Source organism: Sarcophilus harrisii, chromosome 5, assembly GCF_902635505.1.
Source record: "Sarcophilus harrisii chromosome 5, mSarHar1.11, whole genome shotgun sequence".
Lineage (NCBI taxonomy): Eukaryota > Metazoa > Chordata > Mammalia > Dasyuromorphia > Dasyuridae > Sarcophilus > Sarcophilus harrisii.
The window spans coordinates 77,257,818-77,271,271 of record NC_045430.1 but is presented as its reverse complement, the minus strand read 5'-3'; the positions used below and the strand labels follow the sequence as shown (position 1 = coordinate 77,271,271).

Sequence of the window (13,454 nt, the reverse complement as noted above, 5' to 3'; positions counted from 1 at the left end):
TTAAATATTATAATGTAAGAAATAAAAAATTTTCAGATCACCTCCTCCATAGCGCCAACTGACACACACACACACACACACACACACATACACACACACACACACACAAAACTACGTCAAACTCTAAAAGAGATAGCAGTTAAATTTAGCAATTCCAATAACAAAAGCAAAATTATAAGTAGACAGAAAAAAAGATTTTCAAATATAAAACAAAGGAAAATCAAATAACACAAGCTTACACACTCACTAAGACCTATGAAAGAGAATAGAATAATATATTCTAAAAAGCAAAGAAAAATGAAGTGAAATCCAAGATGACAAACCATGAAAACATGAGCTTAATCATCAATGAAAAAGATAGACTTTGAATAAAAGAGAGGCATTTGAGGAATTCCTAAAAATAAAAGAAAATCTCATGAGCAGAATTGCAAACTTGCATATCTACCATGTCATATCAATAATAAATGTGTACAGACTAAATGGAATAATATCAAAATTCATGAAGGAAAAGCTACCTAAATATGTAAGAAGAAATTGATTATGTAACAAAAAAGAGGAAGTAAAAATCAGAGATCTTAAGTTTCTTGCTCTGAAAAGGACAAATATAACACAAAGATATACAAAAGTGAAACTGTAGACTGGGATGTTATTGTTGGTAAATAGCTTAAAAATTTGTGGTAACTTTTAAATATGATCAAAAATTGAATATTTTGTCATCATTTGACATCTTTATTTAAAAACAAAAAACATTAGGGAACAGAGAATACAGAAATACTAAACATATTCTTTTTAGACCATAATGCAATAAAAATAGTAATCAATACTTTGAGCACAAGTAAAAGACCTAAATGGAGGGTTTTTTTTTTTTTTAACAATGAAAGAGTTAATCAGATTATCAAAGGGAATCTCCTAAAGATATATACTAGGCCCTAGAAAGAAAAGCAAAGATTCCAATGAGCTAGGGCAAAACATTTCTAAGAAGGGGAAACTGGCTGTAGATTTGGTTGGATTTCAATAAGACTGACATCTATGTAAGGAATTTTCTCTAGAGTTTCTTTCTTAATCTATAAACAACGTGTCCCTTTCCACTATCCCTCCATATCATAGAGTTCCCATAACTTCAGAATGACTGTTTTCCTGGGCCCCACTTCCAAATGGCTATAATTTCACCCATTAAGAAATCTAGGTACAAGCTATCCTCCCTCTAAATAAGCTCCTAAACCATGCCCAAACTAACACTCTCCAACTTTTATCTGGATTTGGGGGTCCCTGGTGGGGAGCAGAAGCCAAAAAAAGAAATTTGAATGAACTTGGAAAAAAGTTCCTGGAGATGGTGGATTTTTCCAGACTCCAGCCATGAAGTAGATATGGTCTGGGATGTCAAGTCTAGAAAAATGGATAAGAAGATAAGGACCCTCCAATACATTATGTTATGAACCTTGCCCCTTAGACTGTGATATTTTCTCCCATAGATATTTTTATGTAATTCAGCATCTCCAATACTGAGTCTCTGGACCCATGAAGGTGATAAGGGTGTTGTTTAAGCTGCTCTGCCAGTCTTCCCAATACTAGAAGAGATACTGAGGCTCTGTTGTCTGCAAGATTCACTTAGCTACAGCTGAGATTTTGGTGATTTGTTTCTCTTCTTGCTTAACCTTCAGCCTCTTTTTCCACCTCCTCCCATAAGTGCTTTGAACTGCTAACAAAGCCAAGTTACCCCATACCCAGATATACTTTCCACTTTTTAGTCTTCATCAATTGCAGAGGGAACATATCTCAGAACAGCTATAAATGAGATTCTGTACATGGAACCTGACTAATTACAACGAGCTTCCCTTCTTAGCTGGGACCAGATTCTTCAACATCACTAGAGAAAGGATCTCTTGCCTCTACTAAGAAACCATAGTACATGTTCTAACTGCCAAAGCTGTAGAGAATACATCTGTGTTTTTGTGACTATGAAGAGCTTTCTGTAATTATTTCTAATGTCCGGCCTAAAAGCATTTTAAACCTTTTCTTTTGTCTGAAACAAAAACACCCAAAAACTCAGCAATAAAGATGTGTGTGTGTATGTGTGTGTATGTGTGTGTGTGTGTGTGTGTGTGTGTGTGTGTGTGTAATTATTTATAGATATATCTCTGTATCTATCCGTAGTTCTTTTTCTATCCACCTGTCTCTAGCTATAGATAGTTCTGTAGTTTGAAATAGATGTAGAAAATGTTCCAAAAATCTTAGTGCAGTTTTAAGATATTATAGCCCATTAGTTATAATTTAGATTTCCAACCCTATATTTTTAAATATATACTTACATATATTCACATATGTATTTATATATATTCACATATGTAAATCGATATTATATTGTGAATTAATATATTTTATATGTAACTTTTGTCATATATGTAAATATATTTCTCATATATGTAAAATATGCTGTGTGTATTGATATGTGCACATATCTACATTTAATTATTTCTATCAGTCAAAATATTTTGAATGGATTTTAGAGGAGGAAATGCTTTATTAATACAAACTAATATATCTTTGACATTTATTCTGGAAAAAATATTTTATGACACTTTTTTTAAACTGGAGAAAAATATGCCTTACCAACATTTGCCAAGTTTTCTCAGAGTCTCAGAGTTCTTGGCAATGGATTCATTCATCTTTTTTAAGATTCAGTTAAGGACCCAGGACATGAGACCACACTGCTTTCCTTTTTTAGAGTTTTTGTCCTGGAATTGCAATCTAATATAAAAAAGTTAGTGGTTAGTATAAGTCTTTCATTTAGTTTTGCTGATACTTCCTCTTTTCCTTTCTCATAGGTATTTTTGTTATAAATATAATTTTAACCAATAATGAATTTATGGAACCATTTTAAAACTTAAAAGAATGAATTTAATTCTGATATGTCACAATCTATAGATTAATAGATTTTTCACTTGTATTGAATGACTTCCCTTTCATTTCATTTACAATTTGGTGAACATCAAAAAAAAGTGAATAAGAAGACTATAATAAATATCTGCTGATTTTTAAAGATAACATTCATTCTCATATCTCAGAAATAACAAAAAGAAAGAATAATAAAAGGGAAACCTCTTTTAGATTTTCAGTGTCAAACTCCAGAGCCATGATAAAAGAGGTATACTGCTAGTATTTCTTGAGACCAATGTCTCTTACTCCATAACCAATGCCCTATTTGTGAGGTTTGGCAATCAGTCTTAGTTCAAGGGCATAGGCTCCCTGAGCTATGAAACCTGGCTTCCTACAAAAAGAATCCTTAGAATAGGGCCAAACTATAAATTTGATGAGTGAAGGTATAGATGAGCACTCGATCAGAGAAGGACTCAAGTCATTTTAGGGTTATTGAATCAAGATAAGTACTTAATCCCTGCTGTGTAATAGATACTATGCTAAACATGTGTATACAAAGATTAGCCTTTAAAATTCAGAACTGTTGTTCCTTTAACATCTAGACTATCAGGCTCTCCTATACCTCGGATACAGTGCCTGGTACTGGTGGGACCATCCAGGTACACTTACCTCTTAGTGTTCCCGCTTTCAGAAGCCTTAGTAGATAAAGAGTCCATGATTGATCTAATTGGAACAGTACCTTATGATATCTGTAGTAAGATTGATGATGTCAAAGGAGAAATTGAAGCTAGGTGATCTGACTCCAAATGTTATTTTGATTTGCTTTTTACCAACATACCCCACTACTGTAAAATAGATGCTAGCTTTGTGACGTTATAAATGTAACTTACATTCCTTTTCAGGCCCTCAGTTCCTTGCCTGTAAAAAAGAAGAAATCATGTAAGATTTCTATCTTCCTTCCAATTTTAAGCCCTATGATTTTATACAGCAAGACAGTACCTTCAAACAGCTACATAAATTCATCAAATAGAAGGCCCAAAAAATATTTCTTCAATATTAGAGAACATATCCATGTGGAAGAAAAATTATAAAATTCATCATGAGTGGGATCCAGTTTTTCCACAAGCCAGAATCCCATATTCAGATACACCAATTCAACTCAATCCAAAACATGTCAATTTCATTATATAGACATGATTATAAACTGAAAATGTCTGTTTTAATTGTCTTCATACAGTACTCATGAGTATTCAAGATGCATTTTAAATTATTTTGATAAAGATTAATCAATTTTGATCATTTGAAGATTTTAATTTGGTTCAAAATATCCTCTTCCAGTTCAGATTTTAACAGATTTGTGTCCCAGATTAAACTCTATAATGATTTGCCATTAAAAATAAGCCCTTCCATTCAAGAGTTTCCAAATTAAATGGAATAACATCTCACCATGCCAAACAGTCTAATATACTTCATTTTCTATAATGCATAGCTTTAATAAACTTCTAGAATTCAATCAATGAACATTATTCTCATTTATAATCCAAGAAAAAGTAACTCTTCAAGCACTTTGATCAGAAGAATTAAGATTGTGAGATCTACTTATTGTATCATTTGGAGAGATAAACACTGCCATGAAAAAAGCCCATTATACTTCTTCTGGTATAGCCTTCCTCTACCTTTGGATAAATTACAGGTAAAACGGGAAAAGTAATGGTTGATGAAGTAATCATATAGCATGAATACTCCATTGCTCACTCATTCTATAAAATTTTTATGCAATATTAAATAGCAAGGCCTGAAATTTTAAAAAGAGGATAAATCCAACCACAGGAGAGAGGTTGGGAGGAAGGTAGTATGGTCCCCTGGAGACTGCCACCTAAAACTGACCACTGTTCCCTCATTGTGTACAATGGAGTACAGAATCACTCATTCTCATCAATAATGGATTTGCTCCTTTCCTACTAATGCAAATTTCCTTTTCTGCAGCACCTAGAAATATCCTTTGTCTCACCAACAGGTTTAGCTGTTTATTGATCCTATTTTCTATGTCTAGCTTCAGCTTGACTTGACCTTTCTGCTTGCCTTATAAATGGCTTTGATGTCTCTATTAGCTGGTGGGCCATGGTCATTTGACCCAAATTTATTCTTAATGAAATATGGTTCATAAATTAATGCAGCACCTGAAAGATATCCAAAGTACAGTATGAGATATTATTCTCTGAAATTATCAAAGGAAGTAATATTGGAAGTAGTATGGTGATGTGGAAATAAATAGACCACCAATTTAGTGCTGGGAGTTTACCTTGGAAAATAAGTCCAACTCTCTCTCTTTTATAAATGAGGGAACAGGGGAGCTAGGTGGATAGAGTACCAGTCCTGGCATCAGGAGAACCCAAGTTCAAATCTAGCCTCGAACACTTACTTGTTGGAATCTTTACAAACTGCTAAGCCATTAGAGTTGATAGAGACAATAATTATCTAATTTAGCATGGTTCAATATGATTGATTTGATCTTAGAAGGAGATATTTTGGGCCAGAACTTGAAACAAGGTACTAAGTACAACTGACAGAAATGATGCTTGTGTTCACACCTTTAGAGAGCTCATAGAAGCAAGAAATATTTAAGTACTCATTGGAGTTCACATGTTTGGGAGATTTCAGGGTTTAGAAAGAGATATCTGAATTCATACCTCCCTTAATCCCTGCCTCCAGAAGGCAGAATCATCCTTTTACACTCAGCATAAATAGAGCTTCAGTGAGCTACTCAACAGTCTTACTTCAGAACATTGACTGGGGTTGGAGCGTTCTGGGAGGAAGCCCATAAGCCCTCTCTCTGAGGCAAGAGAGATTCGTTTTCATCTTCCACCTTGGTGCTGGCTGGAGGCTGAAGAAAGCAGAGGCAGGAGCAAAGGACAAAGCTGCAAGAGCTCTTAGAACCAGGCAGAAAGATAGGCTTCTAAGAAAACTAACCAGGCTATATTGAAGGACACAATAAAAGATCTGAACTTTTATCATCTGGCTGCGATTTTGGGTGATTATTTACTTGTAACTGAAACTAAAGCTGTCTCCAGAAAACCTCCCCGAGAAACCCTCTCCCCCAGAGAGAACAATCTTATATTTTAGAAGAAAAAACACCACACTTAGTAGCTGTCTTATACTCTGGGCAAGTTATTTAATCCCAGAATTAAGAAGCAGAAGTAAGAAGTGGCTTTGGCCAAGTTCACACAAAGAACAAATAAGTAGCAGAACTTGGTTTTAAATTTGTCTTACTTTAAATCCAGTTTATCCTTTCCATTACATTATATTGATACTGCCTTTAGAACTAGAGCATTAGAAAATTATAATTAGCTATGTTTGAATATTAGCTCTGCTATCTTCTATCACTGTGGCCTTTGTAGAGACACTTATCCTCTTCAGAGCTTCATTTCCTTATTTTGAAAAGGAAGGAATCCAAAGAGAGGATCCTCAAGATCTTTTAATAACTAATAATATCTAGTATTTATGTTGTGATTTAAGGTTGAAAAGGAGCTTTACATATGCTAGCTCATTTGACCCTTACAGTAACCCTTTGAGAGGTACTCTTCTTATACTTCAGATAAGGAATTTGAAGCAGAGAGAGACTGAGTGGCTTGTCCAACTAAATAAATGTCTAATATAGAATCTGAATTGCTAGTCTTCCTTATTCTAAGTTCAACATTCCAGCCACTGCATCACCTTCTATGACATATAATTTTTTTGAGAGATTTCATCAGCATAGGGAAGTTCCAGTGTGGAAATTCATTCTATCAAGAAAAATTTACAACTCATCTATAAATCATAGTTTTACAACAATATCAAAAAGAGATTTGCTCTAAGTCATACAAACACAGGATGGGAAGAGGCAGTAACTAATGCTAGATCTTTCTGACATCAAATCTTATCTGAATTGCTATTATCCCACCCAAGTTTTCTATAAACAAAGTTACTTAATTTATAATCTATGTCTTTTACTTTTTCTAAAAGTTTTCATCTTAAAACCATTTTCAATTTAGATAATTCTTCTGAGGACTTAACACTTATAAAAAAAAAAAACATGCCTAAATGTGCCATTTTGAAGATAGAAAACATTTAGAATTATAAATTTGTATTTAAATGCTGGACCATGCTGACTTCACTTAAATGACAACATCAAACAGCAGGAAACAAATCAGAGCACAGCTTGAAATTATAGTTTTAACTCATCTGATTATATAATTTTAGGGCCTTTCCTCTAAAAATCAATATCTCAAAGTATTTAATTCTTTTTCAGTGGCTCCTCATCTCTTTCCAAACAATGTCTCCCCTGTGGTTCCCAGAATGATATCTATAAGCACTATTTCTACAGTAATTATTTCTAATTTTCAAACTTAGTGAAACATCTGCTGCATATTTATGGCAGTAACATTAGAAAAAATCAGTGAACTGAAAGTAGAATAATTTAAAATATGCAAATGCTAACCCAAAAAATGAATTTTTCCCAGGCTGGACCAGGGACTTGAGGAGATTCTATTTTCTGGGGACTGCTTCTCTATTTCTGTGATTACAAGATAGGGAATTAACATGCAGCATAAAGCTTTTGGACATGGCCTTGGAAGTAGGATAGGTACAGAAAGGATTATAATGGATGTTTTCTCCCTGTTAGTAACTCCAGTATGATTAGGTAAGGGAATAGAGGTGAAAAGTATTTGCTGTCCAATATACTTATCCACATGAGACATTCCCAGGTATGGAATTTGGGGGTAGTGAGGGAGTTTCAGGGACCAACTATGAAGTATGCTCTGCTAGGAATTCCTAACGTATTTTGTGTTACTTGCTACTTTGTCAGTCTGGTGAATTCTCATAATGTTTTAAAATATATAAAATAAAATACATAGGATTGTAAAACAAAACAATTATATTGAAATGCAATTATCCAGTTTTTTTAAAATTCCCAAACTCAAAGTTAAGAACCCCTATTGAAAGAGAATGGGAAAGGCAATGTTGCTTTTGGAGTTGTATTACTTCCAAATGCTCCTTAGAGCATATCTCGTTGTTTATAAACATCTAACAATCTGTACTCCTTTGTATTTGCTTGACTGTCATAACTCTAGATATTTTTTTCATTTTTCTCTACTCCCTTTGTTTTAGGAACTTAGAATCCTACTTCTATCTTTTACTATCTTTTCCCATTCTCAGAATCAGGTTCCTATCTCCCATGGTTCCCATCCTAGGATTTTCTGCAAATACAAAGGGGATATACCCCCAAGTGGAAATGACTAATTTTAAACTAGGTCCTGCCTCTTTTTCAGATGGTTTTCTGTTTTCTTCTGCTTACTCTGGCTTAGAAGCAAAAACTAAAATTGAGATATTTAAGTTTATGACTTTTAAGAAATTTCAGTTTATTATATCATAGGAAAATGCATATTTTCACCAGTGTCCAACATGACTGATTGTTTATATATAAATATATAATATTTTGTCTAACTTTCTACCTTCAAAGAAAAAAAAAAAAGAAAAAGCAGAAAATGTAGAACATTCTTTCTGAGTTCCCTCTTCTCTTTATCCTAAAATTCCTTGGTGCTATCTTCCCATTCTGGTTTACTTTGCATAAAAGAAATAAATGATGAAATGAAAAATCACTTATGCAGTGTCAAATGTGTCAGGCATTGTAATAGATATATATATACACAAAAAGTGAGGCTCTTTCTGCTCTCAAGAAGCTTGCACTCCAATAGGGAAGAGGCAACATATGTAAGGGAATGATAATCAGAGAAGGGTGTTTTAGTCTGAAGAGGGATAGTGTATAGAGACACAGCATAGACAAATCATCCTGAGCTTTCCAGTGTATGGAATGTAATTTATAAAGAATCTCAACAACAGAACAATAAAATTAATAAGTAATTAAGAAAAGCTGAGAACCCTTAATGTCTTTATCAACCTCCTAATTCTATGTAGCCTAAGCAAGTAACAAAGCTTTCATGTTCCCTTTAAGGAAAAAAAGATTAAAGCTGAATCAACCGAAAAGTTGCCTGGCAATGGAAACTTTATCTAAGAACTTTATAGACTGGAACCCTTGGTCAACCTAATCAGCTGCAAATTACCTGCATGGAGGCATGATTGGAACACTCAATGCTTCTGGGATTCCAAAGACCATAAGGCTGTAGCTGAACTGAAGGTAATTGATTAAATAGAAAGTTGCAGCTTGAACTTTTGTGAGATGATCTTAAGCAATCAATCAACCAGCATTTGTGTGCCAAGACCGTGCTAGGGCTAGGCTTTCCCATTCCCATTCACGTACTACTGAATAGAAATACCATATTTATGTTATTTTATGATGTTATCTAATTGAGCCTTCACAGCATCAGGGCAATCCTCCCTAATATATTCTCTCTTTCACTCCCCACAGAATGATTTCAAACATTTTCTTTTTTCCTCTAGAATATTATATCCCCACCTTCCCCTCTGAGCCGTGAAACTTGCTTCTTACTTGACTAAGAAAATTGAAGCCTTTCTCACTGAGTTTCCTTCTCTTTGCTTCATCCCACAACTTCTTGAGCTCATGTCTCCAACCCCTCCCCTCTCTTTGTCCCCTCTCTGATAAGAGAATAACTTTTCCTTTTATGAAGACTAGTCCTTCTACATATACCCTTGATTCTGTCCCCTCCTATCTTCTACAGTATATTGCTCACTCAACCATTCACCATCTTTCTCTAATCATAGTGACTTCATCACTCAACTGAAACCGCTTTCTCCAAAATAACCATTAATATTGTAATTGCCAAACCAAAATGTTTTCTTCTCAACTTTCATTCTTCTTGAATTTTGCTGCCTTTGCTTTCATTAACTACCCTCTCTTTTTACAAACTCTTTCCTTCCTGGTCCTAGATTACTCTTCTCAGTTCTCTAAGTGCTTGTTATCAATTTCTTTTGCTGGTTCATCATTCATATTATGTCCCCTAAATGAGAATATGTGAAGACCAAGTCAGCTCCCTGGATATCTTATAATCAGCCAGAGTCAGGATAAGCAAAAGTCCTTGGTCTTTATTTTTGGTCTTTAAGGATAGAAGTGAATTGGATGGACACAGAATCTCCACAACCTCTCCTCTTTGTCTCCCACCCAAAAGTGACTCTGGCTAATCTTACTCCACCCCCTAGTCCCTCCTACAATTCTCTATATACACCAATTATTGAGCTAGCACAGGATAGTGGAACAGGCCATTTTCCAAGCATATGTTAATATTGTCCAATCAGTAATTAGTCTTAAGTGCTCGGTTGTCCGACCTCAGTGCTTCCAACTCAAAAGTTTCAGCCCTTTACAAGAATGTATCTTACAGTTTTGTCCTGAAGCTTCTTCTTTATATACTTTCTCATTGGGTGACTTCTTCAGTTCTTACAGATATAGTTATCACCTTCCTGTATATGACTCTTAGATCTAGAAATCCTAGTAACATAGGTTCAGTTTTAAAATAGAACTAACCTTTCCCCCCCAAATCTGCCCCTCTTTCAGACCTCCCTATTTCTACTGAGGACACTACCATCTTCTCAGTCATTCAAGTTCACAAGTTCAATGCCATCCTCTATAGTTACTTCTTCCTTCACCCCGCATAATGAACAACACTCTCAAGATCTCTAAAGAACTTTGAAATTTACTGTATGACATAATGAGACACTGGCAAAGAACCATCTAGCATAGAGTGCCCACCTCAAAAAAGATGCTGTACTCTATGACAAAGCAGAATTGCAGTAAGCTGAAAAGGAATATGATATGTGCAAATTTAAAGACATCTCCATTCCAAATGTTCATGTGGACTATTTGTGTCTGATCTGTGGTAGAGCCTTCCAAGCTCTACCAAACTATTAGTCTGATCAACCATAGATGTATGCACTTGTACTTGACAAAGAATGTCATTTTGGTCTTCATACATGGAAAACACTCAATCTGTTGCCAAATTTTGATTCCATCTCCTTGGTATCTTATGTATCTGTTCCTTTCTATCTTCTCACACAACCACCTTACTGATCTGAACTATTACAATCGGTTTTAATTGGTGTCCCTATCTCAGGTCTCTCCTTGATACAATCTAGCCTTCTGTCTTAGTCAATAAAGGCCAATGGGAATCTATTTTCTCCAGGACCACATATAAATATCTCTGGCATTTAAAGTGTTTTACAACCTAACCCCAGCCTATGTTTTCAGGCTTATGATATGTTACTTCCACCATACAAACAACAGTGTAGCCAAACTGACCACATTATTTGCCCTTACACAAGACACTACATGTCTTACTTTTGTTTGTGCAAAAGCTCTTCTCCGACTTCAATGGATTTCCTTCTCACTTCCACCATTTTAGAATCTCTGATTTTCTCCATTAAGAGCTTAAACTCAACCTACCTTCTCTTTGGTGCTTTTTCTATACCACCTCAAGTTTCTCTCTCCAGCTACTAATGCTTTGTCCCCAGCATTAACTTGTATTTGTTTTATATAGACCAAGAGATATACAAATTGATTTCCCTATTATAACGTAATATTATTGAAGGCAAGATTTATTTTGCTTCTTTCTTTGTTAACAGCTTCTAGCACAATTCCTGGTACATAGTAAGTCCTTAATAAAGGTTAATTATATTGGATTGAAATGATAAGTCTTTGTTGTTTATTGATTGAATAAATGAATTAATGTAACAAAAAAGTCTTCACTGGTAGCCACAAAATAGTAAAAGAAAAGGATTCCAATGTGTTGAAAGTGTCTTCTATGAAAGATTTGCAGGATAATATGACCGAGAATCACATGGAATAAAAAAGTATAAATCAATTTCCACCTGCAAGGAGGGAGACCAATAAAATCATGGATCCATGAAGTAGCAAGACTTTCTCCCCATTACTATTTGTTGCTTTGGCATTGACTTTGAATTATCTTCACTCTAGTGAGACCTTAATCTACTGCCAGAATGCACAGTCATACAATTGCTTTAGATCTTTGAATCTAATTCTACGTTTTAGATAAGCATATTGTGTGGAACATTTTTTTTCTTCCTCCAGTCTCCAAATTGGATAAATGTGGACTGAAATCCTTTATCCTGTGTTTCATGTCATTGTTTTATTGAACATAAAACCCTGATGCTTTCCTCCCAGTTCAAGGCTCTCCATTAAGCCATAGGAGCAATGAGCCCTATGGACCAAATCTATTAAAAGATCTATTTGTTCTTTGACACATGCATGACCAAAAGAGGATAGGGGAGGGCTTAGATGGTGTTGTCTAGGATGCAGCTGTCACTGACCTTGTGAAACAGGACCATTATTGAATAACCTTTTTAGTATTTTTTTGTTTCTAAGACCTCAGGCAGTTCACAGAACAGCCTGGTATACAAGATTTCTCCAGGGACAAACAACACAAGGAAGACATCTGAGGAAGAATAGATTTTAGAAATTACACTGCTCTGCCATATAGAGATTTTATCTGGCTTTTTCTTTATCTCTCTTTTGCAGGCAAATAAATCTGATTACAAAATGGGACAGTCTATAAAAATATCATCCTAGAGGCTCTGGCTCATACTGCTTTTATCTACCATGTTAAGACAACTTCAGTGGGTAGAGAGAAGATAGTGCCCTCCTAAAAAAGCATTAGCAATGATTCTTGCCATTCCTCCTTATGTGTAGAATTATCCTTGCCATTCCTCCCAAAATGAAATAATTAACATTTGACTCTGCTAATAAATAGTTGTATAATCACAAAATCATTTAGCCTCTGTGTTTCAAAGTTTTCTTTTACAAAACAGAAGAAACTGAATGACTATAGCTTCCAGGTCTTGGAAAGTCCTATGATTTCTAAGCAAGTTCACATGAATTGTTTAAATTATGTATGATCAAAGTTTTCTAAACCCTTACTGTGTGATTTAATCGCAGCAAAAGGTCTTTAGAATTCTTATAACCAACAGTGACAGGGGCTAGAAACCAAAATAAAAATGATTAAAATTAACTTTGTTTATTAAGCATAAGTACCATCTGCACAAGGGTCACATCACCACTATAAAAAACAAATTCTAGACTAAGCTACTTTCCTATTCTTGTTGGACTGTTTATTTTTCTATATACACTACAAGGTCCTCTGCTGCTTATTATAAGTAACAGAATACCATATTTTCATAGCATAATCAGCTTTTTTATTTCCATGCATGGGCTAAAACATGCACAATGCACAAAACATTGGAAATTTGTTTTATAGACTTAATATCATACTGAGTTAATAAGAAATACCCACTAGGAAAATTTTTAAAGATTCATTTTAAAATAATATTGTATAAAATAATGCCAAATATTGAAAATATAAAATATTCAAGGGATTTTTGTTGTTTCTAAAGTTCAGTTTTCTTTCCATACTCAAACTGAGTTAAGTACCATTTTAACTTTGACTAATTAGCTTTTAACAATGCATTTGCATTTTTTAATAAAAATTAACTAAACAAAAAAATCACTATGACTTAGTGACATAAAGTCATTTTGATCCAGAATATGGTTATCCAATTGGAATATAAAAAAGTGGTTGCAGAAGGAGCAGTGAGTGCTAAAGTAATGTAATACAGAA

The 13,454-nt window shown here is 34.4% G+C and overlaps 1 protein-coding gene across 4 annotated transcripts in view; it reads right to left on the bottom strand.

Annotated features, from left to right (window-relative positions):
- TAFA2 (TAFA chemokine like family member 2) overlaps positions 1-13,454 on the bottom strand; it is a 539,444-nt gene that overhangs the window by 308,715 nt on the left and 217,275 nt on the right. For 3 of the 4 annotated variants that reach the window (XR_004229940.1, XM_031940950.1, XM_031940951.1), the window contains exons 2-3: positions 3,768-3,795; positions 2,611-2,748 (exon numbers count right to left, since the gene is read on the bottom strand). The exons of the other annotated variant lie outside the window; for it this stretch is intronic. The gene's annotated coding sequence lies outside the window, so the exon portion shown is untranslated. The remainder of the gene's footprint in view (positions 1-2,610; positions 2,749-3,767; positions 3,796-13,454) is intronic. 4 annotated transcript variants of the gene reach the window in all.